General features: G+C 40.9%; 1 protein-coding gene across 2 annotated transcripts in view; it reads left to right on the top strand.

The window, feature by feature from the left end:
• LOC109890173 (microphthalmia-associated transcription factor) overlaps positions 1 to 18,648 on the top strand; it is a 56,333-nt gene that overhangs the window by 13,891 nt on the left and 23,794 nt on the right. For both annotated transcript variants that reach the window (XM_031824909.1, XM_031824910.1), the window contains exon 2: positions 8,078 to 8,408. The gene's annotated coding sequence lies outside the window, so the exon portion shown is untranslated. The remainder of the gene's footprint in view (positions 1 to 8,077; positions 8,409 to 18,648) is intronic.

Here is an 18,648-nt window from a genome sequence, read left to right as displayed (position 1 = left end):
ACTTTTGACCTTTTTCAAAAGGAGGTGAGAGAGGATGGAGGAGACAGGAAGCAAGAGTTGAGCAAATCCAATTGAGAAAAGGCTTTCCTGTGTTCATCCAATTTAATACTTCAAGCACTGTAGCTGAGCACGTAGATTTTCTCAATTCATTTCTCAATGGTAAATCTACATCAGTGGAATGTAGCAATTATGGAATGCTGGCAAGATGAACTAATATTCATAAGATTTTAGCCATCTTTATCATGGTAAGATAATTAATATTGTCGGGGTGTGCTCATCAGTCTCTTTGTTTCAGGATTGTCCACAAAGTAATATTGGCACCCAAAACCAAATCTCACGTGTACACTCGTGTTGAAAGGACTCTATTTGCACAAATACAGTATGGGCTATAGTGGTTAGGCAGCTAGGCTACTCCACCATCACCGGTGCTCGAGGTGATGCTATTTCACAGTGAAGCTGACATGCTTTGTTGTGTCAGGCTTGCTCTGACATGCCTCCTAGAGCAGTGGTACCCAACCAGGGGTACCAGGGGGCCTAGTGTGTACTTGAGAAGACTCATGAGACCATCGGCCGAATGGTAAAATGCACATGACTGGGTACTTCAGGGGTACTTCCGGGCAGAACAACATTCAGTTAGTGGTACAGTATCCAAAAAAGGTTTGGATCCACTGTCCTAGAGTGTGTGGTGTAGGCAGGTCCGTCATGGGGGAAGAGGAATGGCAGGAATTCACCCCAAGGGAAGAGGATGACATGTCTATGAGCGCTACAAGCATATCACATGGATTCACTGAACTGGAGGTGTCTGTAGACTCACCTGAAGCTGTCAATGATACTTATAGGATTCAATGAGATCAGTCATATAGAACACAAATATAAACGCAACATGTAAAATGTTGGTCCCATGTTTCATGAGCTGAAATAAAACATTCCAGAAATGTTCCATACACACAAAAAGCTTATTTCTCCCAAATGTTGTGCACATATGTTTACATCCCTGTTAGTGAGCATTTCTCCTTTGCCAAGAAAATCCATCCACCTCAGAGGTGTGGCATATCAAGAAGCTGATTAAACAGCATGATCATTACAAAGGTGCACCTTGTGCCTGGGACAATAAAAATCCACTCTAAAATGTGCAGTTATGTCACACAACACAATGCCACAGATGTCTTAAGTTTGAGGCAGCATGCAATTGGCATGTTGACTGCAGGAATGTCCACCAGAGCTGTTAGAGAATTGACTGTTAATTTCTCTACCATAAGCCGCCTCCAACGTCATTTTAGAGAATTTGGCAGTACGTCTCACAACCTCAGACAGGGGCGCAACATTCACTGGGGACAGGGGGGGACATACCCCAGACAACATGTAACCACGCCAGCCCAGGACCTCCACATCCAGCTTCTTCAGCTTCGGGATTGTCTGAGACCATGACAGTTGATGAATTTGAGTATTTCTGTCCGTAATAAAGCCCTTTTGTGGGGAAAAACTCATTCTGATTGGCAGGTCCTGGCACCCCTTCAAATTAGTGGATTCGGCAATTTCAGCCAAATCCGTTGCTGACAGGAGTATAAAATTGAGCACACAGCCATGCAATCTCCATAGCCAAACATTGGCAGTAGAATGGCCTTACTGAAGAGCTCAGTGACTTTCAACGTGGCACCATCATAGGATACCCAACCGTTCCAACAAGTCAGTCAAATTTCTGCCCTGCAAATGTTATTGTGAAGTGCAAATGTCTAGGTGGAACAACAGCTCAGCTGCGAAGTGGTAGGCCACATAAGCTCACAGAACGGGACCGCTGTGATGAACGCCTGCTGAAGCACGTAGCTCATAAAAATAATCTGTCCTCGGTTGCAACACTCACTACCGAGTTCCAAACTGCCCCTGGAAGCAATGTCAGCACAATAACTGTTCGTTGGGAGCTGCATGAAATGGGTTTCCATGGTCGAGCATCACCATGGCATAACATCACCATGCGTAATGCCAAGTTTTCTCTGGAGTGATGAATCATGTTTCACCATCTGGAGGTCCATACAGAAATGGTTTGTCGAGATGGACAGATGAATTGGAACGCCTACTGCGAGCCAGGCCTAATCGCCCAACATCAGTGCCCAACCTCACTAATATTCTTGTGACTGAATGGAAGCAAGTCCTCGCAGCAATGTTCCAACATCTAGTGGAAAGTCTTCCCAGAAGAGTGGAGGCTGTTATTGACACATTCGTTATAAGGATCGGACCAAGGCGCAGCGTGGTATGCGTACATTCTCATTTATTTAAAGAATGAATACTGCACAAACGCTATACAAATGAGTGCTGACAGGCATCTACATATAGACAAGATCCCACAAACACCAAAGGGAAAATGGCTACCTAAATATGATCACCAATCAGAGACAACGATAAACAGCTGTCTCTGATTGAGAACCATGTCAGGCCAACAGAAATACAAAAAACCCTAGACCTACAGCAACCCTAGACACAAAAAAACACTAGACAATACTGTTCAACGAGCAAGTGACCACATACTTTTGGTCGTGTAGTGTGTGTGTGTGTATATATATGTGTGTATATATATATATATATATATATATTACTGTATATTTTATACTCCGGACTCCGACATTGCTCATCCTAATATTTCTTAATTACATTATTTTACTTTTTAGATTGTGTGTTGTTAGATATTACTGCACATTTCACTACACCCGCAATAACATCTGCTGCATATGTGTTTCGGACCAATCAAATTCGATTTGATTTAGTTACACTTAGGCCTACAGTGCATTTTCCGAGATCTCCAAGATCCATGATTCGTACGGGGTTTATGTTATGTTCTAATTCAATTGTTAAATGCTTAATGACAAATAACACCATCATAAATGTCGTTAATGTTCGGAAAGAAAGGTTGTGTTTCATGTCACATGACCTGTGAAGACTCCATGCTAATATTAACTCATGAATTTTGGACAGCACATGAACTAGGGTGTAAAACATGTTTTGAATCAACTTGTATTATATTGAATGTAGGCTACCGGTTCTGCTTGTGTTCATGTGTGTAACATTTCCTCGGCTGAGCGGGTAGGCTACCAGCAGTGGTGTAGGCCTAGTGGAGAGTAAACAGAAGTAAACACCGTTTACCCAATTTTTTCAGATAATTGTATAGGGGGCGTAACTTTTTTAAAATTTGACTACGACCGGCAATCAGATATTATCCACCTATTTTCTTTTAACATAACTGGCTCATGACCATGTGTGTTTTTCACCGGACAGTGTCAGCCCCATTTCAGGTGACTCGACTTATCAGGCTTCAAAAAAGGCACATTTGTCAGTAAGGAGCATCAATTAATGTAGACATAATCAACAGAAATTGTAATTGTTTTAAGAAGGTCAAACCAAGGAACATTTTGCTGTTTGATTGAGAATTGTAAGACTCCTTGATGCATAAAAAAAAGAAGATTAAAAAAAAAAAGAATTGATGAAAAATGTTATGGCCTTACTGATATTAGACCATAGAAACGCATTGAACAACAGATTTCCCCCCCCCAAAAAAATCTAAATTACGTTTTTTCTTAAGTGTCTGTCCTATATCTGAGAGACATCAGAAATATGATTTTACATGTATTTAACCCCTCATTTGAACCCCTTATTTTTGTCACTAAACAGCCTCCGTGTATACTTTTTTTTTAGACTGGTACCGGGGGACCTTCAGATGAGTCTTGTGAGGCATGTGTGCATCCTAGAACAAAACATCCTAAATGTACTTCTTCGTGAGAGTCTCATCTTTCCATAGAGGGGAATAGTTTGTAGGCCAATCCGGACGCTACAGCGAATTTTGTGAGGAGACCAATTTTTGGGAAGTCTCGTGTTGTGACTAACACGTCTGTTCACTTTGACCGCAGATGCGGAAGTGTTACATAGGCGGATGCAGTGGATTGAGACTCCAGTGCAAAAAAAAAAAAGATATCTCTAGCAAATTTTTATGGGGATTTGTCACTGAATTGGTATCACCAGTGAGTTAGGTGCAAGACACCTGCTCCCAAATTCTCCATGCTTCTTCTGAGAGAAGCAATAAGGCCTGAGGTGGTGTGGTATATGGCAGAAATACCATGGCTAAGGGGTGTTCTTAGGCACTACGCAACGCGGATACAGCCCTTTGCCGTGGTACATTGGCAATATACCACAAACGCCCAAGGTGCCTTGTTGCTATTATAAACTGGTTACCAGCGTAAATTGAGCAGTAAAAGTACATGTTTTGTCATACCTGTGGTATACGGTCTGATATACCAAGGCTTTCAGTTAATCAGCATTCGGGGCTCGAACCACCCAATTTACAATACCAATTAGATGATGCTTTCTTCCCCAGGTGTAAATCTAGAATATTGTTCTATTAAATTGCCCCAGCATATGTGGCAGAATAAATAAAAAATTGATGTAAGCTTCAACCAAGCTTTTGAGGGATTTCCCTGGCTACAATATCATACTTTGTCATTTCTAACTAGACCAGAAAATGGAACATATGGATATGGAACAAACAATAACTGCCTTGTTGCATATCTATACTGTTCATAAAATATGTTTCAGTGTCTCAATAAAAATACATTTCTCAATGGAAGATAATATGCATGTTGTGCTATTGAAATGTATTAGACTTAGGAAGTAGATTAAACATTGAGACAGTCACTGCGATTTGATGTGCTTAATTGATCTGAATGGTCCTGGACAGGATGGCCCAAAGATATTGATGATGTTTTAGATGTTCCTGAAATTAATTCCATAAAAATGTGTGACATTTTGACCTTACCCAAGCCTTCTTTAAGACTCTACAGTGATGTGTCTATAGATGCTACAAAGCCAGTTTAGATTAAGAATGCAAATTATTGGCATTAATTTATGGATAATAAAAAAATATATATAAATATTTCAAAAGTACCCTTTTTGATTTGGTTTATTCTTAGACATTTTGTTTGGAACAAAATACCCTTAAAAAATGTCCAGAGTGGGCTCTCTGGTACTTTTAAAGATAAGGAATTGCTAGTAAATAACAGCAATATACACATTTTGCGTGCCTTTAGACTTTTAATTTGACTTAACCTTTAGAAAACACGTGTCCTAGTGTTGTGTGACTTCTGTGAAAATTAATATATTCTATTGCATGATGTTACACTGTACGGTACATAACATTTATCCTTACTGCCCTATATACATGTATAATAATATTTGATATATATATACTGTATGCTATTTAGCAGACGCCTTTATCACATGTGACTTACAGTACGGTGAGTGCATAAATGTTTTGTATAAAGGTCCCAGCAGGAATCTAACCCCCAACCTAAGAATTACTAGCGCCACACTATACTAACAGCCACACAGGACCATGCCCTTAATGGTTTGTGGCTATGATCAATGGAGGTCAGTCTGACACAGCCTGAAGATGAACCTACATGATCAGAGAAGACCCTGTTGGGATTGTCCTGTCAGGCCATGTAGTTCCTGTATGGCACAATGATGATTTGTTATTGGGTTTTGTTTTGTTAATTTTTTTTAACCCTCCCCTGATGTCTCTCTGTAGCTTAAAACTTCTTAGGGATCGGCGTCACATCAACCGGACAGTTGTAAATCATACAGCACCTTGTGTCACGATCGCAGATTTTAGAGAAACAACAAATGTTGGTACATAGAAGTGTCTTATAACGGCTGAAAGCTTAAATTCTTGTTAATATAACTGCACTGTCCAATTTACAGTAGCTATTACTATGAAAAAATGGCATGCTATTGTTGGAGGAGAGCTCCTAACAACAAAACACTTTTTTTCACTGCGATAGGTTTAATAAATTCACCTCTGAAGGTGAAATGTGTACTTACATTCTGAAATCTTGCTCTGAATTATCATCCAAAGGGTCCCAGAGATAACATGAAGTGTCGTTTTGTTAGATAAAATCTTTTTTCATATCCTTAAAGTCTGTATGGCATGCGCAATCGATTTTGTATTTCCACTTTTTCAATTTGCAGAGAAAGGAATCTGTGAAAATCTAACCCTAAACATTGTTTCAACCAGTCAAATCACGTTCGTATGTATTCCTCAAAGATCCTAGAATGTAACCAGACTTCACTATATCATTAAGGGTGTAGTATATCCTATAGGACCCTATATTTGGTCAGAGAGCGACGCCTTCATGGCATGCCGATGACGCGGGTGGTCTTCACTTGAATGACTAACTTTGTCAAATAAGCACAAATAGGGGTCAATCAAAGCTAGCTAGATAGCCAATGAGCTGGGCTTTACGGGAGTATCTGGAAACCATGTATCTGTCATAAAATGTAGCTACTAACCTTGTGCGACAGCATGCCTTTCCCTTTGGATAAAAATTATAAGAATATTCAGAGTTATGAAAACTGGTTGTTTTCCAAATGTTGAACTTAAAATATGGCCACTAATACTGGAAAAGTCCCAAGTATTTGATGATATTCTTGCAAAAAAATGTCATATGAATGCAAATGTCTCCTCCATGATTTGCCCAAATGTACCTGGGTGACTTCACACTAAATGTCATATAGTTTGCTCATACTTCAAGTTATCCGTCTGAAACTTTGCACATACTGCTGCCATCTCGTGGACACAATTGGAATTACAACCAGAGTGGTGACTAGAACTGGGACCTTTCTGTTGCATGTTAAAGATGGTGGTAGAAAAAAACGGTTGGTCTTTGTATTTTCTTCTACCAGATCTATTGTGTTATATTCTCCTACATTCACATTTCCACAAACTTCAAAGTGTTTCCTTTCAAATGATACCAAAAATATGCATATCCTTGCTTCAGGGCCTGAGCTACAGGCAGTTAGATTTGGTATGTCATTTTAGGCGAAATTCTAAAAAAGGGGGCTATCCCTGTGGCCACAAACTCCACAAACCTCATGTCTTTATAAATGTCTGCAGCTTAACATTTGTGTAGTTCCTATAACTGTGTGTACGTGGACAAGAGCCAGAGGACTCTCTTGCTTGTTGTTTTGGGCAGTTTCAGTCTGCCAGAATAGTGGGATTGTCTAGATATTTTAGGGTGGGGTTATAAGATCATGAAGCCTCCACTGCGCTATCGTACGGGCATGGTGATGCTAAGTGATAGTTGCAGTGCGTGGCTGAATTTGACATGACTGGCTAATTAGCGTGATTATCACACAGCTGCGCAGGCTGAGAGGCTTTGCGGTGGTTTTATCAAAAGGATCACTTACCCAGGGAATGCCTCGTCCTGACAGTACATGCACTGCCACATCAATTCAGGTCTGGGATCGGCAGAGTCCGTCTTGAGAAACACATTGTACATTTCATAAAGGGAGAAGAGAGTGGATGGGAATAACAGTGATAGATGGAGAGGAATGACTTATTGCTCATTTGTATTATTGCACATGATTAAGACTGCAGAGTCTTGTTCCAAGAAGGCAGGTCAATATTGTAGCCAGTCTGCTGTTGCCACGTCTCTGAGGTTATAGGGCCACAGGCCACTTCTAGGAGCTGAGTGGCCCAGTCTTGGTCACAGCTTTCCCAGAAATCCACTCTGATCAGGCATCAGGGGAGAATAGTCCAAGTTTAGATTCTATGTAAGAATCTTCCAGCATCTCTCTCTCCCCCACCAACTACAGGTGTATGATCTTAATTTGAACACTATTTTGTTGTCAATAATTTTCTAACACATGGTTATATTAACAGTATTCCATTATTCATGCAGCCTAATTTTGGACAGCTGATAGCCTAACCATTATGGACTAATTGTTCAAATCCTGTTGCTACAGGATTATTCTGCTGTGACAATACACCTGTACCTGCAGCTTCTCCTTATTTGATAGTTCCTTGCTACCTACATAATAATGTATGTGCCTCTTTCACATATTGTTCTCCTCATGCTCCGAACAAAATCTCTAATTTCCCTACATACTCATAATGCCTCGGTTTACCTCCCTCTCTTGTTGAATTGTATTCTAATATGATGCCTCATCCTGCTCGTTAAACCTGGATGGCTCAGAATAATGCAATCAGCCTCTCACTGCGTGTGTGTTTGTGTCCTGACTGTGTCTCTCTCCCCAGCTCTGCTTTGCTCTGGCTGGGCCGTGGTCTGCAGAGATCCCCTGGACCTACATGTGTTCTCCAAGCCCCCCTGGATTCTCAGTGTGCCCCCCCATGGTGATGTCACGCGTCCTCTCCGACAGTAGCTGAAGTGGGAACAGCTCCCAGGAGCAGGATCAGCGGGAACAGGGGGAACAGGGAGTGAGGAGCACCAGGCACCCCTCACACCACTTTCTACACTTCAGCACCCCCCAGACCCCCACCATCAATGTCACGCCGTCCCCCAACCTGCCCGCTGTGACCCATGTGTCCATGGAAGTCCTCAAGCTAAGACTACCACAATCCCAGGCAGGTAGGGTTGGATACTCTCTTTTCACCGCTCTGGGTGGCGGTACTAGAGGAGCTGCCAAGAGGCATGGGCATGGCATCTGTAGCTTTTGTCTTTCACTGGTTCCTAGTTACATGGGTTGCTATTGTTAGTGCTGCAGTGGAATTGTCTTTCAGTGACCCATTTTTCAGAATTTCGTTTAGATTCTTGATTAAACGTGACTACAAACAGATTACAGTTTATAGCATTTTTTTGTTAAGATTGTTCATTTAACATGATTATGGAGTTTCATTACATAAATAACGGTGACTGTGTCACCTTAACTGAAAACTACAGCTTTTTAAGACTGAACTGTGTTAAATCCATATCTGGATTATCTCCTGACAAAATCCCTCTGTTTCCAGACATTTGGCATTCAACATGTTTAATCCTATTTGCTCCACTACATTGACCATTTTCATTGCTTTGATTTCTGGTACGTCCTAGTGAACCCTAAAAACTAATGGTAGTGTTAGTATGTTTCTGCAATGAGACAGAAGGATATTACAATGTTTTCCCAAGGCAACTGTTAGGAATCAAGAACAGGTAAGATTTTATATTTTCTAAATTGCATGTATTCGTTGTTTTATTTTACTCTCTCTAGCTCGGTTTCCACCAATTTGCGAAAAGAATATTGTGAATATTCAAAAAATCTGCATTAAAACAGCACATTTCCCCATAAGAGATGTTTATTCATCAAACTGACTTTTTGCGGATAAAAGACTGTGCGTGATGACTTAGTGCACATACAAATACATTTTGCAGTGAAATGCCAATTTACCGAATGAAAAATACAAGTTAAATGGGTTTCCATGGCATTTTCAACTCTATTGATGGCTTTGACACACAAACTGTTGCGTTATATAGCAAATGTGCCCACACCGGTCTTGACAAGTGCGTTCTTGCCAACAGCTCGCCGACACAGCGTAGTCCTGCTACCTACGTTATTTGAGTATTATGGATAAAGAGCGATATTATTTGCATTTGTCAAACGGCAGCCAAGCATCGATCATAATGTCACCAGAATAAGACCCTCGATATTTATTGGAATGGCGTATCAAGCTCATTTTGCACCTTGCACATTCAGCACCCTTTGAAGTTCCATTACAATTTCTCTGCAACATATTGCCGCGTTCAAGTACTGGTCAGAACTAGGAAACTCCGACATGTCCGGCTAACTAACAACTGGTTGTAGTTATACACGTGCCATGTTCAATGAATTAGCAAATCGGAAGTGTAATAGTTTCCAATTTCCGACTAGCATGTGAATGCGGAATAATAAACTGCACGCTTTCCAGAGTCGTAGTGGGAGAACCATTAAACATTTCAACGCGTGACCCCTAATTGACTTCGATAGGATGGTTATTATATCTTGCTCAAAGGAACCTACTGCATGGAGAATGTTAGTTGTGCTTAAAAGACAGGGGCCAAGCAAAAACCTCTGTTTTAAATGTGTCGTATCCTAAAAAGTTGGCTATTTGGGATTTAGCATGCAATTGTCTGCCATTAATCTCAGTTCAGAAAGAAAACAGTGTACGTTTAACAATTTATTAGAAAAGATATCAATGCATGTGTTGGCGTTAGGGCTCTGCTCCTTCAGGGTAGCTCACTGCCAGAGCGAAGAGACATTAAAATGATAATATAACTACAGGCAGTGAGAATATAAACTATATGAAATCGCCCGAAGGAAAGAACACAGAACCCATATAGGTGGTGGTGAGATATCAGAACAGCAAGCATTGCGAGCAACAGCTAGTAGCGGCAGCAAGAGACACCAGCGCAAAGAAGGGCTACATAGCCTTCTTGATTGTCAACAAATCTGCCCAATTAGCTGATTCGCTTTCCATTCACTCACTCCTTTCAACAAAACCCACTCGTCCATACTCCAATCGCCATGTTGGCCCAATATACCCATACCCGCCAGCGCATGTGAGCACGTGACATCTGGCATCGACGAAGCTTGTGTAGAACGGGTCTTTTGAAATAGAACGCATGTAATTAGAGTGTGAATCCAATTGGTGCAATATCAGCTGATGCACTCGGGTTTCCCTTATGTACTGGTTATGCTTAATTAGTTCTATATGTTTATTACTGTTTACACTGACTGCTTGTTTGGCAGGGTTTCCTCTGCTACTAAATTCTCCACCAGAGATTAATCATCATAAAAATGCATGTGCCGCTGTTATGGCTGATAAGATATTTAAGTAAAGAATCTAGCAATATTATACCTGTTCTGATAGAGATGTTATTAGTTATCAGAGATCTATGCGAGCACATTATCCGCTCCTACAGGTGCAGGGTCTTAATTTGAGCCAGTTTCCTAGAGCTGGAAAATAATTCTGCAGCAACAGCAAATGGGATTTATTGTGTGGTTTATAATTAATGGACTTTTTTTGTAGGGGTTGATACATTTTTCACAAGGGAATATCAAGTTTGACATTTTAAAGTGGAAATTACAAACTTCAGAAGCCTTTTGAAACGTCAGATACATTACAAGTTTTAGCAGGAAGTTTTTGAGTTCTACTTACTTTGTGATAGCCAGAATAGTCTGTTGTGACCATCAGAGTTTGTTCACATTTGATAGCCTCGTATCTCCTTTCTGCAGACTTATCGGACTTCTTGTTTCTATTTTAGTCACATGGTGATTGTGGCCTCCTATAGCCTTGCACAACACATTAGTTCATGTTTTGTTTTGATAAATATAGTGTTTTTTTAAAGTTTCTTTGGTTTTTAAGATGGTTGTAATATTTTAGAGAACATTATACATTTTACATTCAGTAATGTTTAAACAGCTGTGAATCCAATGCTTTATAGAAGCATCTAGCTGTTTCCAGGAAAGCTTTAGAAAAATGCTTGACATTAAAGAGGTTCTTAGAAGTGTAGGGTTTTCTTTCATTGTAAAAATGACCCACCAACATCTAACGTCCCTAGTAAACACATTGTGGCAATTTGAATTTGACCTGTCTGTGCCTAGATAAACAGGGTCCCTCAAATTATGCATGCAGGCTAAATTAGCTTAAAGGTACCAGGCAGAGCTGCTGGGCCATGAAAGTGAAAACATTCAACACAGATGAGTTTATCTAAAGACTGAGGGGACCCTTAATTAGTTACCTCTGACCCTGCGAGAAATTAGTAAGGAACCAGTTCAGGGGTCAAGACAATGGCCCACACACAGAACACTAAGTCAGCAAAGAATGCTCTTAATTAGGCCCAATACTTTCATTCTTGAGCTTGTTTAGGAAAATAAATACTGCATTGAAATAATGCTCACAGGATCATATCCAATGAGCTCAAAATCATCACAAAGAAACATTATCGCAGTTGATGCTTGACATTTGGGATAGCACATACCAAACATGCCATTTCATAATTACTACATGAGTGACCCTTAAACATTTTTTTATGTCATGAAAACCTGGTGAAGTTCATAAATCCCCTCCCTAATCCCTCCCTAAGAAGACCACAGTCCTTCTTACTGGATTACATGTGAATATTAAAGGGGCAATCTCCATATCCTACATAAATGTTTGGACTTTTGAAATATATAGCCATTGATTCTTGAAGAATATAACTTATGAATCCCTCATGAGCTTTGTTCAACTGTCATACCCCATCAGAACACAACATATAAGCTTGTTTTACTCCATTCTTTTACTCCAGTAACCTACCAGGTACAACCCTAAATCCGTAAACATGGGCACCCTCATAGATATCATCCTGACCAACTTGCCCTCCAAATACACCTCTGCTGTCTTCAACCAGGATCTCAATGATCACTGCCTCATTGCCTGCGTCCGTAATGGGTCCGCGGTCAAATGACCACCCCTCATCACTGTCAACCGCTCCCTAAAATACTTCAGCAAGCAGGCCTTTCTAATCGACCTGGCCCGGGTATCCTGGAAGATATTGACCTCATCCCGTCAGTAGAGGAAGCCTGGTTGTTCTTTAAAAGTGCTTTCCTCACCATCCTAAATAAGCATGCCCCATTCAAAAAATGTTGAACTAAGAACAGATATAGCCCCTGGTTCACTCCTGACTTGACTGCTCTTGACCAGCACAATACATCCTGTGGAGTATTGCATTAGCATCGAATAGCCCCCGCGATATGCAACTTTCAGGGAAGTCAGAAACCAATATACTCAGTCAGTTAGGAAAGCAAAGGCTAGCTTTTTCAAACAGAAATTTGCATCCTGTAGCACTAATTCCAAAAAGTCTTTGGACACTAAAGTCCATGGTGAATAAGAGCAAATTGTAGACCTCCACAAGACTGGTTCATCCTTGGGAGCAATTTCCAAACGTCTGAAGGTACCACGTTCATCTATACAAACAATAGTACGCAAGTATAACACCATGGGTGTCACATTCTGACCTTAGTTCTTTTATTATGTCTTTGTTTTAGTATGGTCAGGGCGTGAGTTGGGTGGGTTGTCTATGTTCGTTTTTCTATGATTTGCTATTTCTGTGTTTGGCCTGGTATGGTTCTCAATCAGAGGCAGCTGTCAATCGTCCCTGATTGAGAACCATATTTAGGTAGCCTGTTTTCTATTGTGTTTCGTGAGTGATTATTTTCTGTCCTGTGTTTTATGTATGCACCGTACAGGACTGTTTCGGTTTCATTTCGTTCTCTTTGTTTTATTATTTAGTGTTCTGAATTATAAATATAATGAACACTTACACGCTGCGCATTGGTCCTCCGATCCTTCCTACTACTCCTCCTCGTCAGAGGAGGAAGACGAAAACCCTTATAGAGGGACCACGCAGCCGTCATATCGCTCAGGAAGGAGACGCGTTCTATCTGCTAGAGATTAACGTAGGTTGGTGCGACAAGTGCAAATCAATCCCAGAACAACAGCAAAGGTCCTTGTGAAAATGCTTTAGGAAACGGGTACAAAAGTATCTATGTCCACAGTAAAATGAGTCCTATAATGACCTAACCTGAAAGACCGCTCAGCAAGGAAGAAGCCACTGGTCCAAAACCGCTATAAAAAGACAGACTACGGTTTGCAACTGCACATGGGGACAAAGATTGTACTTTTTGGAGAAATGTCCTCTGGTCTGATGAAACAAAAATAGAACTGTTTGGCCATAATAATCATTGTTATGTTTGGAGGAAAAAGGGGGAGGCGTGCTAGCCGGAGAACATCCCAACCTTGAAGCACGGGGGTGGCAACATCATGTTGAGGGGGTGCTTTGCTACGGAGGGATTAGTGCACTTCACAAAATAGATGGAATCATGAGGAAAGAACATTATGTGGATATATTGAGGCAACATCTCAAGACATCAGTTAAAGCTTGGTTGCAAATTTATCTTCCAAATGGACAATGATCCCAAGCATACTTCCAAAGTTGTGGCAAAATGGCTTAAGGACAACAAAGTCAAGGTATTGGAGTGGCCATCACAAAGCCCTGACCTCAATCCTATAGAAATGTGTGTGCAGAACTGAAAAAGTGTTTGCGAGCAAGGAGGCCGAAAAACCTGACTCAGTTACATCAGCTCTGTCAGGAGGAATGGGCCAAAATTCACCCAACTTAATGTGGGAAGCTTGTGGAAGGCTACCCAACATTTGATCCAAGTTAAACAATTTAAAGGCAATGCTACCAAATACTAATTGGGTGTATGTTAACTTCTGACCCACTTGGAATGCGATGAAAGAAATAAAAGCTAAAAGCAATAATTCTCTCTACTGTTATTCTGGCATTTCTCTTTCTTAAAATAAAATGGTGATCCTAACACAGGGAATTTTTACTAGGATTAAATGTCAGGAAATGTGAAACTGAGTTGAAATGTACTTGGCTAAGATGTATGTAAACTTCCGACATCAACTATATATAGATTTTTCTATTGTGTTATTGACTGTATGTTTGTCTATCCCATGTGTAACTCTGTTGTTTTGTCGCACTGCTTTGCTTTATCTTGGCCAGGTCGCAGTTGTAAATGAGAACTTGTTATCAACTGGCCTACCTGGTTAAATAAGGTGAAATAAAAATAAATACAAAAATTGTTTGTAAACAATACCATTGTAAACAAACAGTGTATAGCTTCTAAACATGGTTAAAACTATACTTTTGATCTCAGGTATGGTCAGCACTTGTATCCATAGCTGTGTCTATGAATTTGTGAGTGGTTCCATTTCTCAAGCCCCATCACTCAGCTGTTAACCTAAACCAAGGTCAGGTGTCCTCTTTGTTGTTGTTCGAACTGCAGAATGCCCCTCCAAAGTCTTAAAAGTCTTAACACAGCCATTCATATGTAGCCACTATAGATACAACCTTCCATATACAGTGCCTTCTGAAAGTATTTAGACCCCTTGACCTCTTAGACATTTTGTTAGGTTACAGCCTCATTCTTTAATGGATTCAATTGGTTTTCCCACCCCTCATCAATCTACACACAATCCCTAATAATGAAAAATGTTTGATCATTTATTACAAATTTTAAAAAATACATAAGTATTCAGACCCTTTACTCAGTACTTTGTTGAAGTACCTTTGGCAGCGATTACAACCTTGAGTCTTCTTCGGTATGACGCTACAAGCTTGGCACACCTGTATTTGGGGAATTTCTCCCATTCTCTGCAGATCCTCTCAAGCTCTGTCATGTTGCGTTGCTGCACAGCTATTTTCAGGTCTCTCCAGAGATAATCGATCAGGTTTAAGTCCGGGCTCTGGCTGGGCCACTCATGGACATTCAGAGACTTGTCCCAAAGCCACGCCTGCATTGTCTTGGCTATGTGCTTAGGGTCATTGTCCTGTTGGAAGGTGAACCGTCGCCCCCAGTCTGAGGTCCTGAGAGCTCTGGAGCAGGTTTTCCTCAAGGATCTCTCTGTACTTTGCTCCGTTCATCTTTGCCTTGATTCCAACTCGTCTCCCAGTCCCTGCCGTTGAAAAACATACCCACAGCATGATTCTGCCACCACCATGCTTCACCGTAGGAATGGTGCCAGGTTTCCTCCAGACGTGACACTTGGAAATCAGGCCCAAGAGTTCAATCTAAGTTTCATCAGACCAGAGAATCTTGTTTCTCATGGTCTGAGAGTCTTTAGGAGCCTTTTGGCAAACTCCAAGCTGGCTGTCTTGTGCCTCTTACTGAGGAGTGGCTTTCGTCTGGCCACTCTACCATAAAGGCCTGATTGGTGGAATGCTGCATAGATGGTTGTCCTTCTGGAAGGTTTTCCCATCTCCACAGAGGAACTCTAGAGCTCTGTCAGAGTGACCATCGGATTCTTGGTCACCTCCCTGACCAAGGCCCTTCTCCCCCGATTGCTCAGTTTGTCTGGGCGGCCATCTCTAGGAAGAGTCTTGGTGGTTCAAAACTTTTTCCATTTAAGAATAATGGAGGCCACTGTGTTCTTGAAGACTTCAATGCTGCAGAAATGTTTTGGTACCTTTCCCCAGATCTGTGCCTCGACACAATCTTGTTTCGGAGCTCTACGGACAATGTCTTCAACCTCATGGCTTGGCTTTTGCTCTGGCATGCAGTCAACTGTGGGATGTTATATAGACAGGTGTGTGCCTTTCAAAGTCATGTCCAATCAATTGAATTTACCACAGATGGACTCCAATCAAGTTGTAGAAACATCTCAAGGATGATCAATGGAAACATGATGCACCTGAGCTCAATTTTGAGTCTCATAGAAAATGGTCTGAATACTTATGTAAATAAGGTATTTCTGTTTTAAATCGTTTATACATTTGCAAAAAATGTCTAATCCTGTTTTCGCTTAGTCATTATGGGGTATTGTGTGTAGATTGCTGAGGATTTTTTTTTTAAATCCATTTTAGAATGAGGCTGCAACGTAACAAAATGTGGAAAAAGTCAAGGGGTCTGAATACTTTCCGAAGTCACTATAGCCATTTGTGTACAGACATACAGTAAAGTCGAGCTTAACCTCGGCACTGTAGGCCTGTACAGTCTTAGCTTGTTGAGTCTCAGTGGTTAATGGGATTTTGAGTTCAAACTTGTCTGGTGTTGGGTACTCAAAAAAACACTTCAGTTGTCATTTCGTTTTAACTTAGTTTTAAACACATGGAGTCCACCCAACCCATTCAGAAATAACATCTACTCATTTTGCTTTGGAGGTTGGGTTGCAGTTAGTGGGCAAAAGGGAACATTTTAATTTCTGGCATACACAAAGGCATGTGTCAGTACTGCAAGTCAATAGTTAAATTGGGGAAATTGCATGAAACACGAACAGGCTAAAATAAACAGACAAAACAGCAAGCAAACGAAATAGACAAGAAGGATTGTTCTTATAGACATTCTGTGTTGTATCTTCTTCATAATGTAAGATTTTGGATTGCATGGATTAAATCAAAGCTGTGCTGCAGTTATCCAGACTGCGGAAAGATCACATTGTTCCTGTGCGGCAAAAAATGTACACTCTTGATTGGTATCTAAACCTTTTTATAGCATGAGAACAACAAAGGTTTTATTAGGGCTTATCACTCGAGAGTCCTATTTTCTGTGTGGCTGTGACCAGTTGAAGCTATGGTAGTGCTGTGGTGGTAAGTGGTGGCTAGTGCAGAATTAGGATAAGGGGTTCTTAGATGATTATCACAGCTTGACATCAATAAGGTTTTTTGTACCCATGGAGCTCATCAAAGCTTCACCTGCGTGGGCACAGTAGGAGTAGGAGAGGGCTGAACTGGGAGGGGACTCTGTCTCATAAATAGACTCATAAATCATCCAAATTCATAAATTGATACCAAATATTGGATATCAAATAAAGTTGGCCATTCTGAAATAAACTGAGACAGTTGACTTTTAAATACCATCAGATTTACCTCCACATGGAGAGTAGACTTGTTGTCCTTTCCCTCTCTCTGATAGTTGGTAGTAGGGTTGACCTCTGGAAATGTTCAGCTTGGGGCCTAGTGCAGAGCTGCATAATGCTCCATCATTGTGCTCCTTATTTTGGAGAGGAGGTTTAATGCTGAGGTTTAATGCTTTGACAAAACCCAGCAATTTGAAAAAGGTCTTTGTTTCAACACAGTTCAGTAAGTATACCAACATCACTCTGGATTTCTGAGGACTCTCTTCCTGCCTCGATTTTAGGGGCTTTACACACAAGGGTATACGGCCAAGGATCCCAATGCAATGTGAACTAATAATGTGGAAGCTAAGTTAAAGGGATACTTCAGGATTTTGGCAATGTGCTGCATAAACCCACAGAGCTGGTTTATTATAGCCTGGAATGGGACTATGAGATCTCTCAGCTTAACTTGTTATGACAGTGGAAGTCTGTTAAACAAGGGAGGTCTGATACTGTACATCCTGCTGTGGGGTCAAGAGGTGCAGAATGCATCAATGTGTCATATCAAGTCCAGCAATGAATAGCACAAAACCAAAAATAAAAACTACAACAAATTGTAATGAATGAATTGCCTTTTGCATTCATTTGTTGTGGTTTACATTTTTGGTTTTGTGCTATACATTGCTGGACTTTTGATATGACACATTGATGCATTCTGCACCTCCTGACCCCATAGCAGGATGTACAGTATCAGACCTCTCTTGTTTAATGGATTTCCACTGTCATAAGTTTAGCTGAGAGATCTCATAGTCTCATGCCAGGCTATGATAAACCAGCTCTGTTGGTTTATGCAGCTGTACACATAAACTCCATTGTTCATCATTTAGGCAAGTGCATTTTCTTAATCCCTTAATTTCTTAAATTGGACAATGTTTCCTATTCTGGGTAGAGAAGGGTTACATTCTTGTTAACGTCTCTTGCCATAGGCCCAGTAACACACAGCACAAGTAGAAGATGCCTCTTTGTCTGTGGCCCCTCTTCTTAGCTGAGCAGCCTATGGCATCACAGCGGCTCCTATGCCTGAAATGTCAGAGGCTTGTATCTATGGGCTGGGAGGCTAGAAAGCAAAAAACACTGCCTTGAGGCTACGATGGAATCCAGAGCATATCGGTCACTTAAACACACAAAGTCTCTCTTGTTTTCAAGGAAGAGCTGTGTTTCACTGATATGCATTCAGTGTTTTGTTTATTCTCAACAGCTTCCACTCTCTCTCCCACTCTGAACACATCATACCTTCGTGACACTTACCAGCTGGCATATTCTGAGAAGCATATGATTTTTAGAGCTTGGTGAGAGCAGGATTGTCCTATGGTTATTTTGCATACAACCTTCCCACAACATTCTGGGAATGGTGCAGAATAGTTGCTTCCCAACAGGCACAGACATCAATTCAACATGCATTCCACATTGGT

The sequence above is a fragment of the Oncorhynchus kisutch genome, linkage group LG5 (assembly GCF_002021735.2).
Source record: "Oncorhynchus kisutch isolate 150728-3 linkage group LG5, Okis_V2, whole genome shotgun sequence".
Lineage (NCBI taxonomy): Eukaryota > Metazoa > Chordata > Actinopteri > Salmoniformes > Salmonidae > Oncorhynchus > Oncorhynchus kisutch.
The sequence above is the reverse complement of the archived record's forward strand: the minus strand, read 5'-3'. Positions and strand labels throughout refer to the sequence as shown.